General features: G+C 41.8%; 1 protein-coding gene across 4 annotated transcripts in view; it reads left to right on the forward strand.

Annotated features, from left to right (window-relative positions):
* The first annotated feature begins 2,677 nt into the window (after window positions 1-2,677).
* LOC129625537 (zinc finger protein 177-like) overlaps window positions 2,678-13,799 on the forward strand; it is a 30,209-nt gene continuing 19,087 nt past the window's right edge. For 3 of the 4 annotated variants that reach the window (XR_008701525.1, XM_055544046.1, XM_055544026.1), the window contains exons 1-3: window positions 2,678-3,217; window positions 7,212-7,300; window positions 9,101-9,183. The gene's annotated coding sequence lies outside the window, so the exon portion shown is untranslated. The remainder of the gene's footprint in view (window positions 3,218-7,211; window positions 7,301-9,100; window positions 9,184-13,799) is intronic. The other variant, XM_055544037.1, reaches the window with a different exon arrangement.

The following is a 13,799-nucleotide window of genomic DNA, read 5'->3' on the forward strand; positions in this document are numbered from 1 at the left end:
GCAAAAGAGTCAGACGTGACTTATCAACTAAACAACAACAATCTCAAAGAATTAGAGGCACTATGACCTATTGTTGCAGATTTCATAGTCAAGAGCTTACTCATTCCTTGTACTAATCTCTGAAACACTCCTCTCCTCTTTAAAAAAATAATGATAAGGGGAATTATTTTGTAAAAAAAAAAAATTAAGGGTTATAAATTGTATCATGTGCCTGCATTTCCTGTGGCCCCCCAACCCACCTGCCATTCTGGCTTCTTTACTTCTGAAATCAGCATTACTTCACAGTAGTAGGTCTCTGTTCAGCTTTCTCTAGTATTCCTTTACATCCTGACTCCAAATACCTTTCGCTTTAGTATGACAAAACAATACACCTGGAAGTGTGATGTCACAAGGCTTCACTAACATCCCCTCCTACTTCTTCCAGTTTCTCAACCATAGTCTCCAAGCCTTTCAACCTCCCTATTCTTCTACTTTGATTCTAGGTGGTGGTGGTGGTGGTGGTGTTCAGTCGCTCAGCCCTGTCCAACTCTTTTCGACCCCATGGACTGCAGCATGCCAGGCTTCCCTGCCCTTCACCATCTCCCAGAGCTTGCTCAAACTCATGTCCATTGAGTTGGTAATGCCACCCAACCATCTCATCCTCTGCTGAACTTTTATATTCACCTGATTTAACCTCCCCTCAAGAGAAATATTTTTATCTCTGGAAAACTTTGTTATCTAAAGACATACAGTTTCTGGGAATTCCCTGGTTATCCAGTGGTTAGGGATAAGTGCTTTCATTGCAGGGGGCCTGGATTCAATCCCTGGTCATGGAACTAAGATCTTGCGAGCCTCCCAGCCAAAAATAAAGAAATAAGACACAAAGTTTTTGAGGATAAATTATAATTAAATCAGATTTAGTAGGTTAATTGTATAGTTCATGATGTAACACTGAAAAACAAGTCCTGACACCAAACTGAATAACAGCTATTAAAAATCCCCTTTCCTGGGGACTTCGCCGGTGATCCAGTGGTTAAGAATCTCCCTTCCAATGCAGGGGACGCTAGTTCATCCCTGGTGGGGGAACTAAGATCACACATGCTGCGTGCGCCAATACTAAGATCCAATGCAGCGAAGTAAATACATCAATATAAAGTACAATAAACTTTTAAAAAATTCCATTTCCTTTTGCTGAAAGACAACTTAGTTCAGTTCAGTTCAGTTCAGTTCATTTGCTCAGTCGTGTCCGACTCTTTGCGACTCTATGAATCGCAGCACGCCAGGCCTCCCTGTCCATCACCACCAACTCCCGGAGTCCACCCAAACCCATGTCCATGAAGTCGGTGATGCCATCCAACCATCTCATCCTCTGTCGTCCCCTTCTCCTCCTGCCCTCAATCTTTCCCAGCATCAGGGTCTTTTCCAATGAGTCAGCTCTTCGCATCAGGTGGCCAAAGTACTGGAGTTTCAGCTTCAACATCAGTCCTTCCAATGAACACCCAGGACTGATCGCCTTTAGGATGGACTGGTTGGATCTCCTTGCAGTCCAAGGGACACTCAAGAGTCTTCTCCAACACCACAGTTCAAAAGCATCAATTCTTCGGCGTTCAGCTTTCTTTATAGTCCCACTCTCACATCCATACATGACCACTGGAAAAACCATAGCCTTGACTAGACAGACCTTTGTTGGCAAAGTAATGTCTCTGCTTTTTAATATGCTGTCTAGGTTGGTCATAACTTTCCTTCCAAGGAGTAAGCGTCTTTTAATTTCATGGCTGCAATCACCATCTGCAGTGATTTTGGAGCCCCCCAAAATAAAGTCAGCCACTGTTTCCACTGTTTCCCCATCTATTTCCCATGAAGTGATGGGACCAGATGCCATGATCTTCGTTTTCTCAATGTTGAGCTTTAAGCCAACTTTTTCACTCTCCTCTTTCACTTTCTTCAAGAGGCTTTTTAGTTCCTCTTCACTTTCTGCCCTAAGGGAGGTGTCATCTGCATATCTGAGCTTATTGATATTTCTCCCAGCAATCTTGGTTCCAGCTTGTGCTTCTTCCATCCCAGCGTTTCTCATGATGTACTCTGCATAGAAGTTAAATAAGCAGGGTGACAATATACACCCTTGACGTACTCCTTTTCCTATTTGGAACCAGTCTGTTGTTCCATGTCCAGTTCTAACTGTTGCTTCCTGACCTGCATACAGGTTTCTCAAGAGGCAGGTCAGGTGGTCTGGTATTCCCATCTCTTTCAGAATTTTCCACAGTTTATTGTGATCCACACAGTCAAAGGCTTTGGCATAGTCAATAAAGCAGAAATAGATTTTTTTCTGGAACTCTCTTGCTCTTTCCATGATCCAGCAGATGTTGGCAATTTGATCTCTGGTTCCTCTGCCTTTTCTAAAACCAGCCTGAACATCTGGAAGTTCACGGTTCACGTATTTAGGATTCCTAAAACTTATTGTGAACTGTGCACTGTCACCTTAATTACCTGCCTCCTTCTATGAAATGACTATTCAATTATGCACCCAAATTTGAAAGCAACTGTCATTCATGTAAGATGCATGGACTACTGAGGAAAGCAAACCTCCGAGCCAATCTTGGGCCACAGCCCCGCCATGCGGGTCCGGAAACTGCGCCTCCGTGCCTCTCGGCGGAAGGAAAAGGGTATAAACTTACCGAAGCTCCGGGACTTTAGAAGCAGTGGCCTCTAGGGCCCGCTCAACCTCCGAGGCCCCACCCCTTAGGCTGGACGAGGACACTGAAAGTGCGCGTGCGCGTTTGTATTTGCGCGTGCGCAATGAAGAAGTTCTGTTATTTGTGTGCCCCTGCTCCGGTGTGAGGTGAAATTTTCGTTTCTTATCGTCCGGTCTCTGTGTGGTCAAGCAGGAGAACAGACCCAAGAGGAGGCTTGAAATCAAAGGACACTAGCCTCGAGGGCTAACCTGGCCGCCCTGGCTTCCCGCCGGCGCTGCTGGGCGGCGGCCCCTCCTCCGAGAGCTCGGACCCACTCGGCCCGGCTGCAGTTCCGGGAGGAGGCGGGTCGGCCCGGCCTACTCTCCATCCGCGTTGCTCCCAATTTCACAAGCCACCGGAGCAGCCTTTGGGTCCTTCCTCCACAAGGAAAAGAAATAGTATCTCCGTCCTTCTCGACACTCCGGCGCCTATGGCCCCCTGTCCCCGTGTCCCGGTGAGCTCTCGGTGGCTTTACTCCGGCCGTGGTTGTCAGTTATTAAAGTTTGGTAAGTCATATTCCGTTGGAAACAGAAGAAACCTTTGTAGGTTATTAGGGAGCACATGTGTTTGATCTAAATAAGAGCAGGAGTGAAGGGATTCATATAAATAATAAATTTACCATATGAGAGCCCCCTAAAGCCCCAAACCTTCAAAATATAGAAGCCTCTGGGAAGGAAGTCAATCGAGGATGTTTTCCGTTAGTAGCCGCCGTTGGAATTGAATTTACGTAAGATGAGTTTTGACGGGTAGATTTTTCTTCCAGGTATTCATCTAGAATTTCTTTTTTTTTTTTTTTTTCGCCCATGCTGCACGGCTGGAGGGATCTTAGTTCCCCCACCAGGAGGTGAACCCTGGCCCACGGGATTGACAGTGCGGAGTCCTAACCACTGGACCACCAAGAAATTCCCTCATCTTGAAATTTTTATCTTAAGAAAATTTGTGGTCAATAAAAGGAATATCCATGAATCTAAGTTCACTAATTTAAGATTTTGTCTGTCATTTTATATATATATAAAATGATGAACCATTTAATGGTAAACTGCAGACATTGACTTCTAACAATGAGGACAGTTTCCTACTAAGAACAAAACTCCATTGTCCATCCAAGAAAATCAAAATTTCTCCAGTTTTCCAAAAGTATATTTTATAGTTGTCGGGTTTTGGAGGGAGCTAGGATTCAAATAAGGTACATTGCATTTAGGTTTTACATCTGTTTTACCTAAAACATTTGCCAGTATTTTTGGTTCCTGCAGTCCAGGAGATTTATATTGAAAAACGTTGGCATTCCCATATGGTGATGTTTTCCTATAATTTCATGTAATTGTGTATCTCATGGATTGTAGCCCACCAGGCTCCTCTGTCCGTAGGATTTCCCAGGCAAGACTACTGGAGTGGGTTCCATTCCCTCCTCCAGGGGATCTTCTTGACCCAGGGGTCAAACCCAGGTCACCTGCCTTTGCAGGCAGGTTCTTTACCACTGAGTCACCTGGTACAGCCAGTAGTATCTAATACAAATGTAATGTGATTTAAAAATTTTTAGTAGTCAAATTAGGAGAAAATATACATGTGAAGTTATTTTTAATAATATGTTGTAGCTAACCTAATTTACCCAGTTATTAATATATAACTATTGGTGAAATTAATGACCAATGTAGCTAATACAAAGTTATTCGTGAGAAATTTTACATTTCTTTTGTAACAAGTTGTTGGACTCTGATATGTATTTTACACCTAAGCTCACCTCAGTATGGATACTAAATTTTTATTAGAAATTCTTGACCTGTATTTAGCTTTCAGAAAATTGACTGTTGAAAAAGTATTTGGGGAAACCCAGATTGCTCCAAACATACTGAAAGATTTTTTTAGTAACTGAACAGTTTTTTCTAAAATTTAATTAAAAGTGAGTAAAATGACAAACTCAGGCCCTCAGTCTCACTAGCCACATTTCATATTCACGATAGCCACATAGGCCAAGACAATGACTACTGCATTAGACTGCAGATTTAGAGACTTGAAAATTTCCTAGGTGATGTGTACTTCATGTTATGTCACATCAGGAGGCACATAAATGCAAGTCGTCCACTGTGTATTAGTGCAAAGCATTTAGTTAAGGTACCCATCTCTGTCTTGCACAGTCACATTTTTCTTTGTGATAATCTGTAGGTGATAAGCTTCCCAGGTGGCTCGGTGGTAAAGAATCTGTCCACAGTGCGGGAATGCTGGTTTGATCCCTTTGTCAGGAAGATCCCCTGGAGAAGGAAATGACAACCCACTCCAGGATTCTTGTCTGGGAAATCCCATGAACAGAAGAGCCTGGTGGGCTAATCTGTGGGGTCACAAAAGAGTTGGACATGACTCAGCAACTAAACAACAACAGCAACAATCTGAGGGTGATACTTGGCAACAGGGGAATAATCTGTTGCCCAACCCTTTCACCCAGTGGTTTTAGCATCACTTGTTGATCTTCACTTCTACCTATTTTTTACATTGAGGTCTTGAAAAGTGCTTTTGGTTGTTGTTGGTTTTTTTTCTAATTCTTTTTCTTTTTTTCCAAATTTTTGCATTCTCTTGCTGTCAGTCTTTTGTGAACAAGAGCTTTCTCTCCCCACTTCCCCTCCCTTCTCTATTTTTTTCCCCCCTTTCAGGGTTTCACAACATATTCCCCTATTTTTCTTTCATTTATCATATTATAAACAGTTGCTGTTATTTGATGCTCAGGCTCTCCCAAACTTGGCCAAGAGTAGTCCTTTTAATTTGATTCATTTGTCCTTTCAACACATCCCTATAAATCTTTGAGCGTAAATTCCCAGTTCACTTTGAATTTGACTGTTGCTGCTTAGTCACTTCAGTCATATCCAACTCTGTGTGACCCTATGGACTGTAGCCTGCCAGGCTCCTCTGTCATGGAATTCTCCAGGCAAGAGTACTGGAGTGGGTTGCCATGCCCTCCTCCAGGGTATCTTCCCAACCCAGGGATCAAACCCAGGTCTCCTGCATTGCAGGCAGATTCTTTACTGCTGAGGCACCAGAGAAGCCCCAAACTTGACTGTTAACAGACCATAATCAATGATTTCTCCAAGAAGCCTGTTTCCTTGTAGACACCAAGGTCTGTATGATACATGGACTCAGTGCTCCTGATACATGGACTTAGTGCTCCTGGGGTTTAATTGTGTCTAGGCCTTTCAGTGGATATCTAAAATAGATATTTTCAGGACTTTTCTGGTGGTCCAGTGCTTAAGACTCCATGCTGCCACTGCGGGGGGGGCACAAGTTCGATCCCTGGTCGGGGAACTCAGATCCTACATGCCACACAAAGTGGCCAAAAATATAAATAAATAAATAAGTTTTTTTTTTAGTTTATAATTTTATACCCTCCTTTCCATATAAATTATATTGTGAACATACTCATATTATTATTCTTCAAAAACCCAATTAAAATATATCTTTTTTTACATCATAGGTTCATACTCATATTCCTAGTAAAAATTTTGGGCAACCCAGACCTGCTAAGTTAGTCATTTCCTGTACACTATTTCATGATCACTGTCCAGTCATATTGGAGAATTAACAATAATCTTAGGAGTTGAGGCTTTTGAGACAGAGTAACCTGGATTCAGGCTTTGGCTCACCACTTCCTAAGTGGTGATCTTGGACCAATTACTACTGCTGTTTGCACATGAATTGCCTCAACTATTGAATGGCAGTAATAATAACTTGATAATCATATGAGCTTTCAATGTTTCCAGTACATAATGGGTACTCAGTAAATGGCAATTATTTATATTCATGCCATCTACAGTTTCTAATGACTTTCACATAATATATAACTGCCGTCTTCTACAGAGCGATGGCTAATGAATGATGCTTGATGACAAATCAGTAATGCCTACTGCTTAAAGATTGATGGCATGAGGCAAGACTCCCACTATTAATCAAGAGGAATTCAACTGTCTTGAAGAGACTTCGGGAATAACATGTATGAGGCAGATTTCACTGTCAGATTCACAGATGCCAGCCTTTGATTTTTTCCCTTGTGGCAAGTGCTTGCTGATGCTCCTTTCAGAGACAGTATTTTACTGGCCTGTGAGCATAATGTCTTTGTGGTCTGGGTCTACACAGTCCTGCTTCTGGGCTGTCTAAGAGGGTGCTTAAGTATATAACAATATCCTGTTGTGTAAATTCTGGGACTTGGGGAGAAAGGGGTAAGTCTGCCCATTGTTGTGGGAGAAGTTCTGCTTAATAGATGAGTCATCACTGTTAGCCAAAAAAATAACCCCAACAATTTTACCTGTCTAGACTTTATCTGTAAAATGAACTTAGATTATTAAACTTTTTTTCCTTTTTACCAAAATCCATTTCTAATTTCAGGTGAGGCGGACTGTAGGGCATTTTATGGCAGCAGTGTGTGTTTACTTAGAATTAGTGTAGGGTGTTTCCAGGCTTGTGAGTATGGGAATTGTGGGCAGCCTGAATTCTCAGTTTTTGTTTCTTCTTCTTAAGGCTGTCTTTCTCAGGACTTTTTCTGTCTTTATGAAGAGACGTCAGAAGGGGAAAGGACTGTGACTGGATGTCTGACAAATTATTTTCAAGTGAGTCGGAAATTTATTCTTTTATAAAAGCACATGCTTCTTCCTTCCAGGCAGATGTGTTTCCTTCTAGTGAAACAGAGTTTTTTTATTCCAATGGGAATAAAAACTGAGGGTCTGAGTCCAAGTTAGGGTCTGAGTCCAAGTTAAATTTCCTCAGATCTTAGGGCCTTTCATTTACATAAGAGAATGATACCATCATCCCAGTATTTACTAATTCAGTCTGATCATCTATGCTGATTGTGTGCCCTCATTTTGCTATAATAGACAGGGAGCTGACATGTGATTCTGAGAATTTGTGCTGTCACTGGAGGAGTGATGCATTTCCAGCATTTATTGTCTGTAATGTGCTCAGAACTATTGCTAATCCTATCACAAGAGAAAATTAAGACCAGAAGAGGTCACAATCTAGTTGTGGTGAGATACATCGTTAGGAGAGAGAGAGGTGCTCTTAAGCTACATAATTGGATGAGGTCACTAAGAATATGTCCAGGTAGAGAGGAGAAGGGGCTTGAGGACCATCAAGCCCTGGGGTTGATGGTGGGAGAACATGAAACCTGTCTAGGCTTTGGGTCTCCCTTCCTCTTTTTCAAGTGCACACTGATAGAGATGGCAACTGCCTGATGCCAGGATGTTTGTGATGGTGTAGGATCCAGTGACCTTTGAGGTCACAGACTTTACAGTACAATGGCTTCCTCTTGAAAAATGAAGATCTGTCCATTGTACTGACTTTATTTTTTCTAGGATAAAAGGCTTAGGAATTCAAAATTCTGTATATAAGCTTGAGCTTAGGTTTTAGGCAAAAGATTGGGAGTCTATTTTGTGAAAAATGATAGAGAATGTGAATATGTTTGCGTTTTAGTTTTATTTTAAAGTTAACTGGTTTGATAAAGTTGACATGAACATTTTGTTGTTTCTCAAGTTATACCTGAGAGTATTTGGTATCCCTGAAGAGCAGACTCTCAGCCCCTTATTTATGGAAGTATTTGTCATCCCTTACATGTTAGTCTTATTATATCAGGCATCTTCCTCTCAGAGCAGGGCACCAGCTTTGCAGACCTCGTCTGATATTTCAGGTAGAACTAAGAGGAAAGCTGAAGAAAATGGAAAGTTTTCCAAGAAAGAGAAAAGGCTAATTATTTATTTATTTATTTGGCTGTGCTGGGTCTTCGTTGCTGTTCGCAGCTTTCTCTAGTTGTGACAAGTGGGGACTACTCCTTGTTGTGGTGCACGGGCTTCTCATTTTGGTAGCCTCTCTTGTTGTGGAGCACAGGCTCTAGGCTTTCGGGCTCAGCAGTGTGGCACATGGGCTAAGTTGTTCCACAGCAAGTGGGATCTTCTCGGACCAGGGACCAAACCCACGTCCCCAGCATCGGCAGGTGGATTCTTATCTACTGTACCACCAGGGAAGTCCAAACTTTTCTTCTCTTTAACTTTTCCCTCACTTTTGGAAACTTTCTTTTGACCTGACAGTAGACTCTGTCCCATTTTTTAATTTAAATTTTGCATTTTCCTTAAGCTCTTTATCCATTTCCTTTCACCTTTGTTTTCCTCCATGGTGCTTTCCGTTCATAGTCGGTTTCAACACTTACAGAATCATTTCTTAGTAAATCACCTACCAATTTGACCACAGCACCTTATCACGCCAAACTCTTAATCCAGCCAAACTTAATTTATCCTTTCTTTCTGTTCTAAAATATATTTTAAGTCAGTGTTTGAAAGTAAACACACATTGGCCTTCATTTTTAACACCTTCCTTCCATTTATTTTCCAATAACATAATGTTTTGTAATCTTATTTCAGATTGGGAGATTTGTCTCAATACCAGAAGGTCAGCACCTCAAGGGAATATTTTGAATGGGAAAAAATCCAACGTGGTAGACATGGTAAGATTCATAAGGTATAATTCCTTCCCTTCCACTAGTGGAAGATTAACAGTTCCATAAAATAGAAAAGCAGCACGATAACCATGACAGATATTTGAGGCTTGTGTCATTCATCTGTTTTTCAGTCTCTGAGCATTGTGAATTTGGCAGACACTTGAAATACCCCTCACAATATATTTTTTTACATAGAATTCACTTGGCTAAATATTCCCATATATGTCATTCTGATGAAGTTTTGGATAAATCATTTCATTTTGGTCAACTATCAGCTCAACTCTATAAGAATCCTTATGAAAGTAAAGAATACAACAGAGCTTTGTTGCAGAATGATCACTTCATTTTGCTTGAAAGCAGTGAGGCCTGGAACCATGCATTGCCGTGAAAATGAAAGAAAAAAAAAACTTCAATCATACCAATTTGTTTCTTGTATATACTCTTATTTTTAAAGACTAATGATGTTAAGCATAAATATGATCAGCTGATCTTTGACAAAGGAGTGAAGGAAATGGAATGTAGAAATATAATTCTTTTCAACAGATGATGCTGGAACAGCCAGACATCCACATGCAAAAGAATAAATCTAGACACTGACCTTAACACTCTCAACATAAATTAATTCAAAATGCATTGCAGCCCTAGGTATTAAATACAAAACTGTAAAACTCCTTGAAGATAACATAGGAGAAAACTTAGAAGCCCTTGGGGTATGGCAATACTTTTTTAAATATAACATGGAAGATATGATCCATAAAAGAAATAATTGATAAACTGACATTGTTAAAATTAAAAATTTCTACTCTGCTGAAGGCATTGTCCAGAGAGTGAGAAGGCAAGCACAGATTTAGAGAAAATATTTGCAAAAGACAACTGATAAAAGACTCTTAAGACTCAACAATAAGAAAACAAATAGCTGGTTAAAAATGGACTGAGACCTTAAAAGATATAGCAGCAAAGAAGACATACAAATAGCAAATAAGCGTGTGAAAAGATAGTCCACATCATATATCACCAGAAAAAAGAGTGAGAGGGCCTTCCTGAGCTCTACTGTAAATATAAGCACACACACCCTTTGCCAGTAACTCTGCCTTGGCCATCCATACTCATGCACCTCACTAGAAACCCAGAGCCTCTTGTTCCTAGAGGAAATGACAAGGCTGCACCCAACAGAAACACAGAGGGCAGGCTGCTTATTCAATGGGATACAGCCTAGAAAGGAGAATCCACTGAAGAGGTTTATTCCATTGTTTTAATTTGGGAGAGAGGAGGTAGAAGGAAGTTCCAGAGGGGGTCAGACAGCCCAGAAATTCAGACAAGTGGCATGTCTTTTCTCACCAAACTTTGTTCTGCTCCCTGCTATAATCATTAACCTTTGGCCCTGACCTCAAAGTTCTTCCACTTCAGGACCACCAAACACTGCTCCTACTTCTGATGGATAAAAATATTTAGGACAGGGGTGGGGGACACTAATTTGATATAACAGTAAGTCCTAAGGGTACCCACATAGATGGCTTCCAGGTGCCAAGCAGAACCTGAGGCCAGGAATGATGAAGCTGGCATAAAACTATTGAACCAGATGTGAATTTCTCATTTGAATGAATCTCATTTGAGAACTGCAGTTGAATGCTGAACACATGAGGTCTAAGGACCCTAACCCTCTTCAAAGTCAAAAACCCCAGTACAACTCACCAGTCAGCCTTCTGAGTTCTGCACCTGTGAATACAACCATCCATGAACTGTGTAGTACTCTAGTATGTACTCATTGAAAAAAACAAAAAAAAAATCTACATATAAGTGGACCTGTTACCTATCAACTGTAACGATATATATTCATTATAGTATCATACAGGGTATTTTCACTGCCCTAAAAGTCCTCTGTGCCCTGCTTATATATTCTACCAATCACTCTCACTAATCCCTGGCAATCACTGATCTCCAATTTTGTCTTTTCCAGAGTGTCTTATAGTTGGAATCATACAGTATTTAATCTTTCCAGAATGGCTTCTTTCACTTAATATATATGCATTTAAGGTCTTTTCATGGCCTGATAGTTCATTCACTTTAGCTCTGATGATATGTTGTTTCTTATCTGTTCACCTTCTGAAGGACATCTTGACGGCTTCCAAGTTTTGGCAGTTATGAGTAAAATTGCTATAAACATTCATGTGCAAAGAAACAACCCCCCCACCCCCCACCCCCACCCCAGCCCCCAATCCAGAGCATGCATGTGCTGGTTTTTGTGTGGACATACATTTTCAGCTTACTTGGGTAAATATCAAAGAGTGTGACTACTGTATTACTTGGTAGGATTATATTTAGTTTTGTAAGCAATCACCAAATTGTATCCCAAAGTGGCTGTACAATTTTGTATTTCTACCAGCACTGAATGAGCTTTCCTGTTCTACATCTTCACCAGTGTTTGTCATTATTAGTGTCGGATTTTGGCCATTCTCAGATTTGTAGTGGCCTGTCTGTCTCTGTCTCTGTCTATCTGTCAGTCTGTCTCAGCAGGTAGCTTAAAGTCTGATCTAGACTCTCTGGTTATTTGTTTTTAATACCAGGATAATCATTGTTTAAATCGGAATTGGGACAGAAAGGTCTCTGACTTCTGGGGGCTTATTTTGGTTAGGAAGAAGGGAGAGGCATTGACTACACAAGAGAATCCATAATGGCTGAGGAAGTGAAGTTTGGACTCCTTTTGACGGCTGAGTCTCCTTTTCAAAATCTTGGGGACCTCTACGTTTTCCCTTGGGGAGAGCAAATGGAGTCAAAAGACTTGGGCTCATGTACCTGGGGATCATTTTATATTTTAATGTGACATCAAGAGTAAGTTACTTTACTTGATAAGCCTCATTTGCTTAAAATACGATGTCCTGCGTGGGTTCTCGGGCTGTCCAACTTCTGCGACCCCATGGACTTAAGGCCACGAGGCTGCTCTGCCCATGGCATTTTCCAGGCAAGAATACTGGAGTAGGTTGCCATTTCCTACTCCAGGGGATCTTCCCGATCCAGTGATGAAACCTGCCGTCTCCTGCATTACCAGGTGGATTCTTTACCACGAGACATCTGGCAAGCCCCCAAACTTTACTGGGCTTGTCCTCAGCTTGTGGCCCAGCAGCCTCACTGGGCCTTAGCCACTCTCTGCTTTGCCGCATCCTAGCCCCGCCCACTCGTCGGAGTTAACGTCGAAACTGGAAGCAGAAGTGCGCCTCCGGGAACGGCGTGGTCTCTATAGCCCCATTCCTCAGCTTACCTTATCCGTTGGCATCCGATCCGGCCAGACCCAAGCCCAGGTTCTGACTGAGAGTCTGGAGTGGCGGTTGGAGAACGGGGAAGGATCATGGATATGATAGGCGCAAGCGCCTATTGCCAGGCTTCTCGCGTGACTCCCAGCCCTAGCTGCGCGCATAGGGCTGCAAGACCCACCGCTTTTACTCCCAGCAGCGACCGACTCCATCCCCGCCTGTTGGGGCCACGCTTTTCCCGCCTCCAGAAAGACTGCTGGATCGGTCTGTACACAAGAAGAGATGCGGACAGGGCACGTGCGCGGGGTCTTTTCTCCGTCTCCTGTCTACCCTTTCTTTAAAAAGCCTCGCTCAAATCAGACTGCATTTCCGTAAGAAGATGTCCATTCTTGTATCTCATTTTCTTCCGTTAATGACGTGTCTTGAAGTACTCATTAGGTCACAGAGATCTGCCCCTTTTTTTTTTTTAACCTCTTTTACAGCTCTGTTGTGTGGAATCATCCTGTTGGTGGACGATTGAGTTGTTCCCATCTGAATGGGTTTGTCCATGTTTCTTCATTTTTATGGACTTAGGATTTTAAATTTTAAGGTCGATTTTTAGAACTTGAGTTGTTGGGTCATAGGTGTTCCTGTATACTGCAAACTGCCCCCTTGTTCTGTTTTGAGCCCTCAGAGCTATATTCTGTATCCAGCAAGCTGCATACCTCTTAGTTTTCAATTAATCTTACCTGTAGATGCTTTTGGATGTTTACACACTGTCATATCATCCAGGAATGGCAGGATGATGTTCTTCCTTTATTATCTTCTAACCTATCATGTCTCCCTATCCTTGTCCACTCTCCCCAGTTTACTGTGCTGTCTGTAACATGCTTAATAGAAGGAGCCACTCTTTTTCTGTGTCTCAAAGGCCTTCGGCTTTTATCTAGTAAATTGAAACACTTGCTGTATATTTTTGACATTTTCAGGTTTAAAGACATTTCCCTTTATGCTTCTTTTTTTTGTTTACTAACATTATTTTTTGTAATAGTTTTCATTGTTGTTATTGTTCAGTTGCTAAGTCATGCCTGACTCTTTGTGACCCCATGGACTGTAGCTCTCCAGGCTTCTCTGTCCTCCATCATCTCCCAGAGTTTGCTCAGATTCATGTCCACTGAGTCAGTGATGCTATCTAACCATTTCATCCTCTGCTGCCCTCTTCTCCTTTTGCCTTCAGTCTTTACCAACATCACGGTCTTTTCCAGTGAGTCAGCTCTTCCCATCAGGTAGCCAAAGTATTGGAGCTTCAGCTTTAGCATCAGTCCTTCCAGTGAATGTTCAGGGTTGATTTCCAATAGGATTGACTGGTTTGATCTCCCTAGTCCAGGGAACTCTCAA

Source organism: Bubalus kerabau, chromosome 1, assembly GCF_029407905.1.
Source record: "Bubalus kerabau isolate K-KA32 ecotype Philippines breed swamp buffalo chromosome 1, PCC_UOA_SB_1v2, whole genome shotgun sequence".
Taxonomy (NCBI): domain Eukaryota; kingdom Metazoa; phylum Chordata; class Mammalia; order Artiodactyla; family Bovidae; genus Bubalus; species Bubalus kerabau.